Genomic DNA, 15,525 nt, shown 5'->3' on the forward strand with positions numbered 1-15,525 from the left:
CCCAATACTTAGCTCATCCATTACTGAATTTCGGACAAGCACTCTGACAATTGAGAGGCAAGGGAGAAGTCCAGAGAGGTGATGCTGAGGCAGAGCTGGGTGTCTTCAATGTACACATGGATAGTGGTGCTTTTTTTTTTACTGATGCTGTTGATGAAGGGTAGCCTGTAGATGAGAATTGGAAAGGGACAAGGACTGTATCTTGGGGGACACCAGAGGTAATAGTGTGGGAGCAGAAAGAGAAGTCATATGCAGGTGATTCTCTGACTAATATTAGATAGATAAGAATGGAACCAGGCAAGGACAATCCCACCCACTTGGAGAGATGTTGGAGGAGGATGATGTGGTCAACCATGTCAAAGGCTGCAGACAGGCTGAACAGGATGAGGAAGAATAATTTACTACTCTCACAGTCACTGAAGATAATATTTGTGACGTTATTAAAAGACTTTTCAGTGCTGTGGCAGGGATAGAAATATGTTTGGAGGGATTCAGATGTGGAGTTTTGGAAATAATGGGCCCTATTTGGGAGGCATCAGGACAAGTCAAGGAGGTCAGAGAGGAAAGGGAGGTTTTAAATGGGTGATAGTTTACAAGGATGGAAGGTTCAAGTGTTGGCTTTTTGTGAAGAGGATTGGTGATGGCAGATTTGAAGGAGATGAGGACAATGCTTGAAGAGAGAATCAGGTAGAAAAGTGCTGTGGCAAGCAGTTAAGTGAGATTAGGGCTGAGAAAGGAGGAGGTGGGTCTCATGGATAAGATAACTTGGAGAGAACATGAGGGGTGGTAGGAGAGAAACTAGAGAAAGATGCAAGTTCTGGGCTAGGACAAGGGAACCTTAGAAGAAGTTTGGCCCAATGAGCTAGCGAAGGGAGGGAAGGGGCAGAAAGAGCTGAATTAATGGCCTCGACCTTAGTAACAAAGAAGCACATGGACTCCTTGCATTTATTGTTGGAAATGAGAGCAGTTTAGACAAGACATTTACAGCTTAATGGGCCCAGCCACTCTCCACTATCTTACCCAAGTGTGTATTACTTGTCGACAAACCTTGATTCTCCCTCCCCCTGCATTGCTCACCCCACCGCTATATTCCAGGATCACTATAGCTAATTGCAGCTCTTTCACTGTGGCTCCTAGCTGAGAATAACTTTTCACAGATTTAGAATCAAACTCTGGATATATGGAACTCATAAAGTTCATCTCCTCACTGTGCCTTGGAGGAGCTCATTAGGAGACTTTAAAAGTGACAGATTTAGAAATCCTATTCTGAAGAATTCTGAGTTTAAAGCTATAGCCCTGCAGCAGCTGGAATAGCAGGTCTGCACTGCCCACCTCAGGCTACATATAAGAATAACAATTGATGATCACAAGCATGTTCTTAACTGGGAAGACAAGATTTAAAGCTGTAAAAATCCTATCCCAGAACTTGCATATTTTTCTAGTTTCTCTCCTACCTCCCCTCATGTTCTCTCCAAGTTATCTCATCCATGAGACCCACCTCCAACTTTCTCAACCCTAATCGACAAATTTATAAAGATGGGAATTGAGACTTAAAGCAGAGGAGGTGTTAAAACTATACAACCCTTTGCAAGGCCCTCATTAAAATATTGTGTGCAGTTCTGTGTCCCTCAATTTAAGAAGATGCCAAGGCCATAGAAAGTGTACAGAGGAGAAGATGATGCCAGGGATGAGAGATTTTAATTAAGAAGAAAAGTTAGAGGAATTTGCCCCTTTTCAGTGGCATGGAGAAATTTAAGAAGAGTTCCAAATAATGAAAGATTTAAGCATATCAGAAAACTACTTTGGTGATTCACTAACACATGGGCATCATTACCAAAAGGCCGAAGGGAGAGATTAAGAGAATTTATTTATAGCACATGGAATGCCTTACCAGCCCTTTGACAGTTTTGCAAACTTGTCTTGCCAATTTTAAAAATTAAAAACAAGGGGTGAGGATTGGAATTTGCTTTCGGAGTTCTGACAGCACATGCTTTGGATGAAGAAGCTGAACTTCACAGAATTCACAGAATCACAGAGTTTTTAACAACGCAGAAGGAGGCCATTTGGCCCATCTTGTCTGCACTGGCTCTCCGAATGAGCAATTTACTTGGTGCCATTCTCCTGCCTTCTCCCCATAACCCTGCAAATTGTTCCATTTCAAATAACAGTCTAATTCCCTCTTGAATGTCAGTTTTTAACATAAACCATATGCCAATTGGCATAGGGATAAACAGATTAGAAGGTTGAGTGTGTGGCTGAAAGAGTAATGTGAGAAGCATGTCCATTCGCTTCATGGGTCACATGGGAACCAGTACTTGGAAAAGAGAACTGCTCCATTGGGTCAGGCTACACTTAAATCAGGCTTGGACCAGTTACCTGGTGAAATGATTAACTAGGGCAGTAGACGGAGCTTTGTGGTAATCTGAGGTTTAATATACCTTTAAGAAAATGTGAGCAGATTGACCAAGTGACTGTAAGACCCAATAGCTGTATGGGCACTGGCTACCATGTTAATGTTAGTCTAGAGTAGGGTCTGGTTGGAGAAGCACACAGCATGTTAGTGCTCTGTTGTTTGTGTAAATAAATAGTATATGCCTCATTTCATATTGGTCCCTGTTTCTGCAGTATATTGTAATCAATTCATCTGCCAACAGATAAGTGTGCAACAGGTTCGCAAGCAAGATGACCCTATGGTAGAACATAACAACTGGCGACGAGGCAAAACACGACCCATTGACACCAAGGAAAGCTGCGAAAACTCAGCTGAAGCGAATCAGCCATGCTTTGCAGACTGACTGTAAGTACAGTACAATTGTTACCCCTCACCATAGTTGTTGAAGTTATCACCCTCCAGTATGCCACAATTTGGCCACATCAAACCGTTTAATCAGAACACTGACGACTGGTCACATTATATTGAATGCCTCGCATTTTTCTTTTTGGCCAACAGCATATCGGGGAGGAGAAGAGGCGGGTGATCCTTTTGTCAACATGTGGCAGTAAAACGTAGGGCCTATTTCATAGTCTATCAGCACCCAACGCCCCAGATTCCAAGGGCTTGATGAGTTGGTGAATCTTATGAAAAGCCACTTTCAGCCGAAACCCTCGGTAACAACGCAGCATTTTAAATTCAGTTCCAGGTGTCGCGCCCCTGGAGAGACAGTTGCTTGCTGCGTAGCAGCCTTAAAGCAACTGACAGAGCACTGAGAGTTCGGGACGACTAGTAATGACATGTTAAGAGACCAATCAGTGTGTTGGATTAACGAAGGCGCCATTCAAAAAAAGTCGTTGTCAGAAACAAATTTAGACTTCAGCAAGGCCCTAAAGTTGGCGCTTGCAATGGAGAGCACAGTCAGGGATGCAGAAGAAATCAGGGGAGCACAAAGTGGCGCCGTTCTTCACGTCGGGAGGGAGGCACCGGTTAGAAATGGCGCGGAAGTGCTGGGCTCCGCGGAAAAGCAGGAAACAGGCACCGTTAACAGACCAGCAAAAGGCAATGATTTAATAGATAAAACCCACATTAACAACGGCAGAATTGGAACCAGACAGTCTACAAACTAACGGCAATTTAAAAGAACCGAGTGTTTCTACTGCCATCGCAATGCGCACACTTTGCAATATTGTGAAGAAAGATTGAGGCAAAATTTCAAACAAAAAGGCAGAAGTCATGAGATTTACATAATGGAGGAACCACAAGAAACAAAGTCAGATATTTACTTGCTACACCACTTAAAAATGGGTAAAACAGAGCCAATCTACATGACAGTAGAAGTCAACAGAAAACCCATCCGAATGGAGGTGGACACAGGAGCATCCACAGCAGTTATCGGGAAACACATGTTTATTTATCTGAATGGAGGAGGCCACTCACTAAAGCGAAAAAAACTTAGATGCCAGACTACAGACATATATGGACAAAAACATACAAGTAAAATATATTTGCAATGTTCCACTACAGTATGCTAGCCAGACTGCAAATCTACCTATAATGGTGATAGCCATTTGAGGACCGAGTCTCCTCGGAAGAAACTGGTTAAGAGAGATCAATCTTAAGAGATTATTGAGATCTCAATCAGAACCAGGAAATGTTGCTGTTTGGAAAAAGGAGCATATAAGGACTCAACAAAAGGAACTCGTGGAGCTGATGTTTCAGGACAGAATTCAAGTTGAACTCAGTAAACTCCAAAAAGAAAATGAAAACCTGCTGAAGGATTTTCGCACATTGCAAAATTCCCTCGGATCCCAATTTGTACCACTAAAAAGGTATGAGGAAGAACAGAAAGTATTAAAGTATTCCGCATATCTCTGGCCGAGATGAAGAATCAATTAGCCGAGAAAGCACAACAATACTTAATTATCCAGAAAACAATTAAATATAAAAAAGAAGTGGCAGAAATGAAGGATCAGCTATGTGAAAGCCAAAAAGCCTTAAAGATAGAGACCCCTGAGTTTTCAAAGGAGCTGACGGATGAGGAAATGCTGGAAGACTCAACCACTGAGTTCACTCAAGTTGAGCTCATACCCGAGTCTCGTCTGGCCAATAGGGAAGTTGGAGAGCAAGCCAAGATTAAAGGCAGTGTTGCTTTTATGTCTTTGGTAAATGAATTCATTGGCCAACCAAACTCTAACTGCATGCCTTCCTATTTTCTCATCAATTGCTGATGTAAGAATAAACAGTGATGGTTTATTGAGATGTAGGGCAGAGCACCAGATCATATGTGATCACTCAGAAAACCTCCAGAACTAGGCTTACAGTTCCCATTTGCCTGCACTGTACAGTGACTCATCAGTGCTGTCGCATGATCAGTACATTTGCATTCTCTTAAAGGGACAGGGTACCTCACTTAACCACAGTTGCCAAGAAGAAAACCCATCAAAAGAAGGCACATAGGAAGAAAAAGCAAAATTACTAACAAGGCCCAGGAATCTTTTTTTCTTTTTTTCACACAACAGGCAATTGATCATACCGTGTTGAATTTAGCCTTGCCCAACAACCTGATTCTCAGGACCTGCCTGACTGTTGCCCTTCATATTCTTGAGCTTGGAGGGCAAGGGCAGTAGGAGTGTGTACAACTGGGCCCGAAAGAGGGTAAAGATATTCCCAATGGAGTCTACACCACAGGTAGAAGGAATTCCTCTTGCTTTAGAAGTACCTGTAGAACCTGTTGATCCTGAAAGAGTCGAAGAGGCAAACTTACAGGTTACTACTGAGGAGCCTAGTGGACAGATAGGACTCCCGAGAGGAAGGTCTCAGATAAACCATCCAAAGTCGAAAAGCTACGGCAGTCGACATGTTTAAAAAGCCTCCTGAGAAACTGAAGTTGTAAATAGTTCATTTTTGTAAGTAGTTAATATGTTGTAAAATATACTTTCAAGTAAAGGGGGAGGGATGTGGTAATCTGAGGTGTAATAAACCTTTAAGGGATTGTGAGCAGATTGACCATGTGACTGTAAGACCGAATAGCTGTGTGGTAAAGCTACCATGTTAATGTTAGTCTAGAGTAGGGTTGGAGAAGCACAGATCATGTTAGTGCTCTGTTGTTTGTGTAAATAAATAGCATGTGCCTCATTTCATATGGGTCTCTGTGTCTGCAGTATATTGTAATTGACTCACCTGCCAACAGATAAGCGTGCAACCGGTTCGCAAGCAAAGCAACCCCATAGTAGAACATAACAGGCTTAAAATTAATGAGGATAGGTTAAGAGGATTCAGGAAAGTCTAAATTCAAAAGCAGCAAGGAAAATGTCAAGGCTTTAGAACAAAGCAGCATTTTGGATAAAAGTAAACATAGTAGGCCAGGAAGAGACAGCGGGGTAACAAAGGGTGTTAGTGACTAAGGTAATGTCAGGGAAAAATAGAAAAAAGTCAAAGTTAAAGGCGCTATATCTGAATATGTGAGGCATTCGCAACAAATTAGGTGAATTTAGCACAGATAGAAATGAATAGGTTTGATCTGATAGCTATTACAGAGATGTGGCTGCAAAGTGACCAAGTTGGGAAGTAAATATTCCAGGATGCTTAATTTTTAGAAGAGGTAGGCAAAATGGAAAAGGAAGAGGGGTTGCTCTGAAGATAAAAAATGGAATAGAGATGGCAGTGAAGGATCTCAGCTTAAAAAATAGGAAGTAGAATCAGTTTGGATAGAGTTAAGAAACATCATGGAGCAGAAAACATTAGTGGGAATTGTCCCCTAACAGTAGTTGTAATGTAGGCAGAGTATAACCTAGGAAATTAGATGTGCATGTAACAAGGGCCTTTAATCTTCATATAGACTTGGCCAACTAAATTTGTAGTAATTGTGTGGAGGATGAAGTCATGGAATGTACACAAGATAGTTTCCTGGATCAGTATGTTGAAGAACCAACTGAGGAACAGGCTATTTTGCATCTAATATTGTGCAATGAGAAAGCATTAATTAAGAACCTTATAGGGAAGTGTGACCACAATATGATAGCATTTTATATTAAGTTTGAAAATGATTCAGTTAAGTCCAAAACTAGGGTCTTAAATCTAAAAGAAACAGATTATTTAGGTATGAGGGGTGACTTGGCTAAGTTCGGTTGGGAAGCTACATTAAAAGATACAATGGTAGACAAGCAATCGCTGGAATTTAAAGGATGAATACATAATTTGTACCAAATCTATATCTCTTTAATGCACAGAAACCCCACAGAAAAGGAAGAGGCTTATAATGTAGTAAGCCTGAACATTGGGAGAATTTTAGAATTCAGCAAAGGAGGACCCAAGAAATTTACAAGAAAAAAGAGAATTTGAGAGTAGACTAGCAAGAGACATAAAAACAGACTGTAACTGTTTCTTTAGAAATGTCAATAGGAAGGGATTAGTGAAAGTGAGCTAAACTTACATGGGACAGACTGGGTGGAGCATTTGGCCTTTCCTGTCTGTCATTGTTTGCATGTTCATATCTCTTTGACCCTGCATTTGGTGTGACACCTAAACTTCTTTACTTCCTACTTATGATTTACTTCTTAGGCAGGCAAATTGGCATTGAGTATTTGTATGGAGGGGGATGTGGGTGAGAGGGGTAGGAACACTCAGCTTAGTCAGATCCTTAACAAAAACAAAAATACCTGGAAAAACTCAGCAGATCTGACGGCATCTGCAGAGAGGAATACAGTTAACGTTTCAGGTCCGTATGACTCTTCACCAGAACTAAGGAAAAATAGAAAAGAGGTGAAATCTAAGCTGGTTTAAGGGGGGTGGGACAGGTGGAGCTGGATAGAGGGGTGAACAGGGCAAAAGAGACAGGCGGAAATCCTTTCAGAGAGAAGAGCAATACTTCTTTAAGGTAGGCATTCCTTGAAGAGAAGTGGCAGTCAATTAAACACTAAAAGCAAAAAACTGCGGATGCTGAAAATCCAAAACAAAAAAATATTAGTCAGATCTTTCCCTTGTTTGGGGTCCATGCATGGCCCATTTTCCTGCAGGAATCAATCAACAGTGAGAAATTTGGTTAATTTTATTGTACCTTAAAGCAGCGAAATTGACTTCTGACTGCAGACTTGGCATAGGTAAATGAATTCAATATGGACCATCTTGAAGCTGATAGAGGTCGAATTTGGCTTCAAGAGCTGGGACATCCCTGACCTACATGGTTCATGAACACACCAGACAATACAGTATTCCAGAGATTTCATAGGAGAAAGTGATTTTCTTTCCTTAGGTAATCCCCTGTGTAAAATTAAAGTGGCAAGCTGCAATGGAGCAACCTGGTGCATGTATGGTTCATCGCTGCTATGCCTTCCATCTACTTCAAATGGTTCCCAATGCAATGCACAGGTAATGTAAATAATAGGATAAAAAATCTCCCATTAAAGAACTACCCAAATTCGACTTCTGTTAGCTTCAAGATGGGATGGGAGCAGACATGTCCAAGTTGCAGTAGCTGGAGGCAGAACACAGTTCAGTGTTTTGCTCAGTAAGCATTATATGACTAAAACAGCAACTATATTCCATTTCTTTCTCATTTTTCTTATTAGTCAGTGATAAGAGGTAACCTAAAGGTTGAACACCTAGCTTATGGCTAAGCCACATTTCTAACCATGTTGGGATCAACAGCTAAAGCTATTAAACTACACATCACAAGTAGAATCTCTCTGTAACAACAGAGGTGAACGGTTGTGTAAATTAATGCACATGACGTGACTGAACATTGTGTGCTGAACATTTGTCTTAACTTGTACAGTGACATTTTGACAATTGTAACAATTATGTAGAAAGCAAGAGAATGTTCAGCCCTGAGCTGAACAAACCAGTCTGCCAGCATCACTGAAGCATTTGTAATGGCTGGGATTTTCTGGGTTCCACCACTGTGGCTGAAAGTCGGGCGAGGGGGTTGGGAAGGGTGTGGGTGGCTGGGGGTTGGGGGGGGGGGTGGTGGGGGTACATGCGTTTGCGACCTGCTTTGGACCCAGGGCTGCATTTTAAAGATAGCAGCCAATTAAATGGCTGCCACAGGGCCTGCCACCCTACTGAGGATGGCTGTCTGCCCCCAAGAGCTGCCAACCCAATCAGAGGCCCAGCAGCTTAGCAGAGCCACCAGGGGCAGTGGCCACTGCTGGGGTTCCACCTGGAGGAAGAGGACACATGTACCCTTACAGCAAAGTAGCTGAGGTTTGGGGGTAGCGGGATCAGTCAGGCAGGCCCAAGCGAGAGGTGGTGGGGGTCAGTGAGGGCAGGTGGCACTGATGAAGTGGGGGTGGCCGTTGCCAGCCTGAGTCCCTCCGGTGGGCCAAGAGTGCCCAGAAAGGAGGGCCCCACTCGGGGCCACCTGGAAGGCACTAGCAGTTCCCCCACGTGGCTGAGGGCCTTCCTCCACCGCTGGTAAAATGCCAGCAGCAGCAGGAAGAGGCCCTTAATTATCCACTTAAGTGGCTCAATTTAACTCCAAGTGGGCAGACCTTCTGGCACCCCCCCCCCCCGCTACAGGAAAAATGGTATGACTGCAGGAGGGGACCAGGCACCCCATCTCCAGACACCTTTCCATGCCATTTTGCCAGCCCTCCTGCCTCCAAGCCTGTTCCAGAGGCCCTTTAAAATTCAGCCTAGTTGGTTCTTATTGTCTGGTCTCCTGACGAATCCCATCTCCATAGTTCACATGGCTTCACCAAGCTACAGGCGACAACCTTCACTTTAGTATTCCAACCCTCTTGAATTAAAGGCAAACATTCCATTAGTCTTTCTGATTACTGCTACTGTGCACTAATTTATTAGTGTCAGCAATGACTCCGTGGTCGCACTCTTGCTGGTGTTTTTTAAGTCCCGCTCCAGAGACATGTGCACGAAATAAAGGCTGATACTCCAGTGGATACTCAGAGAACATTCCCTTCATCTTTACTTCCCGTCTCCCAGCTCCCAAAAAAATTACCAACCCGTGTCACATTGCCTCCAATCCCATCCATTCCCATTTTCTGCAACATCTCCCATTTCCCACATTTCTCAAATACTCTTGCCCAATTGGCTTTCTTGTTTGTCAGTCTCTGTATTTTCTCAAAGAAAAATCTATTCATTCACTGCTATTTTCCTGCCACTCAGTGTTGAACAGCCTTTTCAACGCCTACTATCTCAGCTCACCTGGGAGAGGTAAAGAAGGGTGACTAGCACCCCTCAAAAAAGTAACCCAGGGAGAGTCAGTGCCTTTGGGTCAATGCTGATCTTTAAATCCCTAACCATTCGTTCTGCAGCCAATCCCAGAAGACTCTTCTGCACAGTGTTTTATGACTACATGAGGGAGGGTTAAAATTGAGTCCCCTACTTTATCACTTCAGGTCTGGCTGTAGAAGGGTTTGGTCGTGATTTTAATGAGGATGAGCTTTGCCAATACTGCAGAAGTCCCATTATGTACACTTTCAGATAGTAAATAATTAATCAGACAGGCTTTCTGAGTTTAGATCAAAAAACAAGGTAAGTTTATTGATCCTACTTTCTGAATTAAAAAAAAAACTAGGAAAATTGCAACCTTCGTTCTTGTGTCATACACATTTCTTGGGCCCCATATACAATAGTACAGATGGTAGAATACAAGAATAAACTTAAAGATTTTTTATAGTTCGTGAAAAGTTAAACATTCAAATACATATGCGGTTCACTGTCCTTTAGCTGGTCTCGATGTGGTAATTTCACATTGTCTAGTTGTCATACTGGGTGTAGCTGTATAGAGCAGATTTCCACATTTTAACACTCAAAAGTAGTATAGTGATTATGTTAGTGAACCAATAAATCAGTGACAAAAACAGAAAGTGCTAGAAAAACTTAATTGGTCAGGGAGCATCTGTGGAGACAAAAACAGAGTTAATGTTTCGAGACCAATATGGTTCCTTCTTCAGTTCAATAAAAGAGTCATATTGGACTTGAAACGTTAACTCTGTTTCTCTCTCCACAGATGCTGCCTGATCGGCTGAGTCTTTCCAGCACTTTCTGTTTTGATTTCTGATCTCCAGTATCTGCAGTATTTTGCTTTTATTTTAGGAATAAATCAAGGGCCTGGACTAATAACCTAAAAACGTAAAGTAAATCCCAACACAATTCGTGGGGCATTTAAATTCAGTTAATTAAATGTAGCTCAAATTTCAAAAAAGCTGGTGTTAGTAACGGAGACCATGAAGCTACCAAATGGTCATAAGAGAGGAAGGAACTCAGGAAAATTACAATCACCAGTGAAGTGGTATTAAGCAAAGCGGTGAAGCTGTGGGATGACAAATCCTCAGATCCTGATGGACTTCATCCTAGGGACTTGCAAGAAATAGCTAGTGAAATAATTGATGCATTGGTTTTTAATTTTCCAAAATTCCCTAGATTCAGGAAGGTTCCATTAGATTGGAAAATAGCAAATGTAACTCCTTTATTCAAAAAGGGGGGCGAGACAGGAAGCAGGAAACTACAGGCCATTTAGCTTAACATCCGTCAAAGGGAAAATGTTAGAAGCTATTATTAAATAGCAGGGCATTTAGAAAAGTTTAAGGCAATCAAGCAGAGGCAACATGGTTTTGTGAAAGGGACATTATGCTTAACCTATTTATTGGAGTTCTTTGAAGGAGTCACATACGCTGTGAATAAAGGGGAACTGGTGGATGTGCTGTACTTAGATTTCCAGAAGGCATTTGATAAGGTGCCACATCAAAGGTCATTGCAGAAAATAAAAGCTCATGGTGTAGGGGGTAACATATTGGCATGGATAGAATGGCCTGGCTGACAGGAAGCAGAGGGTAACCTTAAATGGGTCTTTTTCCGGTTGGCGGGATGCAATGGGTGGTGTACCACGGGGATCAGTGATGGGGCCTCAACTTTTTATAATTTATATAAATGCTTTGGATGAAGGGATTGATGGAATGGTTGCTAAATTTGCAGACAACACAAAGTTAGCAGGAAAGTTAGTTGTGAAGAGGACGTAAGGAGGCTACGAAGTGACATAGATAGGTTAGTGAGTGGACAAATGGAGTATAATGTGGGCAAATGTGAAATTTTCCATTTTGGCAGGAAGAATAAAAAGGAAGCTTATTATCTAAATGGTGAGAGGTTGCTGGGCTCTGGGATTCAGAGGAATCTGGGTGTCCTAGTGCATGAATCACAAAAGGTTAGTATGGAGGTACAGCAAATAATTAGGAAAGCTAATAGAATATTATCATTTATTGTGAAGGGAATTGAATACAAAAGTAAGGAGGTGGCTTCAGTTGTACAGGGCACTGGTGAGACCACATCTGGAGTACTGTGTACAGTATTAGTCTCCTTATTGAAGTAAAGATGTAAATGCATTAGAAGCAGTCAGAGAAGGTTTACTAGTCTAATACCAGGAATGAACAGATTGTCTTATGAGGAAAGGTTGGGCAGGTTAGGCTTGTATCCACTGGAGTTTAGAAGAATAAGAGGTCAATTGATTGAAACCTTTAAGATTCTGAGCGGTCTTGACAGTGTGGATGTGGAGAGGATGTTTCCTCTCATGGGAGGATCTGAAACTAGGTGTCACGGTTTGAAAATAAGAGATCACTCATTTAAGACAGAGATGAGGAAAAAAAATTTCTCTCAGAGGGCCATGAGTCTTTGGAACTCTCTTCCTCAAAAGGTGGTGGAAGCAGAAACTTTGAATATTTTTAAAGCAAAGCTAGATAGATTCTTGATTAACAAGGGGGTGAAAGGTTATTAGCGGTAGGCAGGAGGTTATAATCAAATCAGTGATGATCTTATTGAATGGCAGAGCAGGCTTGAAGGACCGATTGGCCTACTCCTGTTCCTAGTTAATATGTTCGTATGTCAAAAACATATCCCCGTCTCTGCCCAGCCTCAGCTCACCTGTTACTGAAACCCTCATCCGTGCTTTTATTAGCTCCAGACTTAGCTATTCTAGCACACTCCTAGTCTGCCTCTCAAGATCAACCCTCGAAAATTTGAGGCCATCCAAAACTCTGCTGTCCATGCCCGAACTTGCACTAAATGCTGTTCACCCATCACTCCTGTGCCCACTGACCTAGATTGGTTCCCGATTAAACAAAGCCTCAACTTTCAAATTCTCATCCTTCTTTCCAAGTCTCTCCATCCCTTGCTCCATCCCTATCTCTGCAATCTCTTCCAACCCTACAGCCTTCCGAGATATCTGCTCTTAATTCTGGCCTCTGGGGCATCCCCCATTTTAATCATGCCACCATTGCTGCATAAGCCTTCAGTTGTCTAGGCCCCAAGCTCTGGAATTCCTTCTCTAAACCTCTCTCCTCTCTACCTGCTTTCCTCCTTTAAGACACTCCTTAAGGCCTACCTCTTTGACCAAGCTTTTGGCCATCTGCCCTAATGTGTGGCTCAGGATCATATTTAGTTTTATACTCTCCATGAAGCATCTTGGGACATTTTATTACATTAAAGTTGCTAAATGAATATAAGTTATTGTTGTTGTTGATTTACTAATGCCCTTTAGGGAAGGAAATGTGCTTTCTTTACACAGTCTGGATTATATGTGACTCCAGACCCACAGCAATGTTGTTGACTCTTAGCTGCCCTCTGAAACGGTCTGGCATGCCACTCAGATATATAGGGATGAGAAATAAATACTGGCTTTGCCAACATTGCCCAGATCCCAAGAATAAATAAAAACTGACTACCACCGTGTAGTAGCAAGTTCCACATTCTAACCATTCTCTGGGCAAAGAGGTTTCTCTGAATTCCTTATTCGATTAATCAGTCTTGATTGGCTATCTTTAACTTACACTCCCTAGTTTTAGACTTGCCCAACAAAGGGTAACGCCTTCATTATATCTGCGCTATTAAGAGTATAAATTATTATTTAAAATATCTGCCTAACAGTATAGTACCGAGAGAGTTAAAATCTTAATGTTTCGTGGCGTTGCTGATCCTCAGATATTTGCAGTGATTTATGGCAACAAGCCCACCAAATCTCATTCTGTTGAGATCTCTGAATGGAGACTTTATTAACTTAACCTGTCTTTTTGTGACTCTGACCTAACAACCTTTATAAATCTGTCACCTCATCACACCCTGTATTGACACAAACCTCAGGGGTTGAATTGCTCAGGTCACATCTAATGGGAAAACAGGAAGAACTTGCATTTATATAGTGCCTTTCGCATCCACAGGATGTTGCGAAGCACTTCCAAAGCAATGAATTAATAATTACTGTTGTTACGTGGGCAAATGTGCTGGTCAATTTGTGTACAGCAAGATCACATGAACAATAGTGAGAAAAACATCCAGTTAGTCTGCTTTAGTGGTATTAGTTAAGGGATAAATATTGATTGGGACACCTGGAGAAATCCTCTGGCCTCTCTGATTAATGCCAAGGGATCATTTACATCTATCAGAACAGGACCTTGGTTGACATCTTATTCAAACACCCAGCACCTTCAGCAATGCCATATACTGCATTGTAGTATCAGCCTCCATTATGTGCTTGAACCCAATGTAGGGCCTGAATCCAACAACTTGTGGTTCAAAAGCTAGAGTGTGTCACTGAGCCAAGCAATACCAGACAAAAGCTCTTTTTGAATATATTCATCAACTCATTACTTGAAACAAATTTACACAAATCATGAAGCCTGGCAGACGTCATCCTGTTTCGAGAGATTTATGATGATGGTGACAACAGGAAACAACCAGGGCAATTCTTCTCTATTCTCCTAACATCTCCTTCCTTCCAGCCCACCCATTCCTGGGTAAGTGTTAATAAGGAAAGGTATAAGTACAATGGAAGTGATAAAGCAAGAAGTAGTCAGCAAATTAAAGGCAGAAAATACTTCTGGTCGATTTCAACTTTCACTGAACTCACAAGTCTGCTTTGTACAATCCAATTAAAGCAGTGTGACTCCATTTCTATGTCAGGGTGCTCAGGTTCCTTGGGATCATCCACAGTCCCTTCCTCAAGGAGAATAATTCTTGTGCTACTGTCCTGGACTAACAGAGGTCAGATTATATTTAGTATGAAATAACTGAGCTGTGACAATGGGCGGAATTGAATGCCCTCCCCAAAGTGAATTTGGTGGTGGGAGGGACATTTAATCAAGTGGAAACCCCACCAACCCCCTGCCTCTGCCCCGATTAAGTTCGGGGTGGCAAGGCCCATGGGCAGCATTCCTTCCCTGCCACCAATTGAGGCCATGAAGTTGTCAACTAATGTCCGCTTAAGGGCCGCATCCCACCACCGCTGGTATTCAACAAGTGGCAATGGGGGATCCAGCATGTGTGAAGCCTGAAAATCAAAATCTGTTGGAGTTACTTACGGCCTTCTGGTGGGCAGGGGGGCAGACCGGGGTGGTGCAGGGGTAGGTCACACATTGTCAGGCGCTCAGTGCCTGATTGAATGATCCAAAATCAGGGAGGTGGGGGTCCCACTGAGAGCCATCCTTCTGCCTTTGTTGCTGACACTCCTCCCTGTGACCCTCAGCCCATATCACCCACTTGTGGCCTGGTTCCTTCAGTGATCCTGGGCCTCCAGTGGGTGCATTACTGGCAGCAGCCACCACTCCCCCGGTGGCACTGCTGAACATTGCACAGCTGCCAACCTGTGATTGGCCAGCAGCTCTCGGGGAGTGAGATTTCTGGCCCCTAGCGGGAAGGCCAGCCGCTGCCCAGTTCAATGTTGGATTGTCCAAAAGGGGGCAACGAGCCAGCTCTTGCCAGCTCTCCAGTTGGTGGGTCAGATTCCCACCACTTCCATGAAATACCACCCAATGGGTGGGATTTTCCGCACCTAGTGCCGCCGGGATCTTCTAGACCCACTGCAATCGCTGGACTTCTGGCTGGAACGCTGCCTCGCCCACAGTGGGTCCCACCTGTAACGAAGCCTGAAAATCCCCGCCAATATGTCCTAAGAAAGACAACATCTCACGTGTCTCTTCAATCCCTTTTTTTCTCCCATTAAGTTTTTCTTCTCCCTCTCCTTGGAGATTTGTATGTGTCTGTCCTAACCTGGACAGCTGATTCCCTTACACCTTTCAACCCACTGCTTGTCCATCCACCTGTAATTTCAAAAAATGTGGAAGCTGTTGTCTGTTCTCAAGTCATCA

The sequence above is a fragment of the Carcharodon carcharias genome, chromosome 8 (genome assembly GCF_017639515.1).
Source record: "Carcharodon carcharias isolate sCarCar2 chromosome 8, sCarCar2.pri, whole genome shotgun sequence".
In the NCBI taxonomy this organism is placed as follows: Eukaryota; Metazoa; Chordata; class Chondrichthyes; order Lamniformes; family Lamnidae; genus Carcharodon; species Carcharodon carcharias.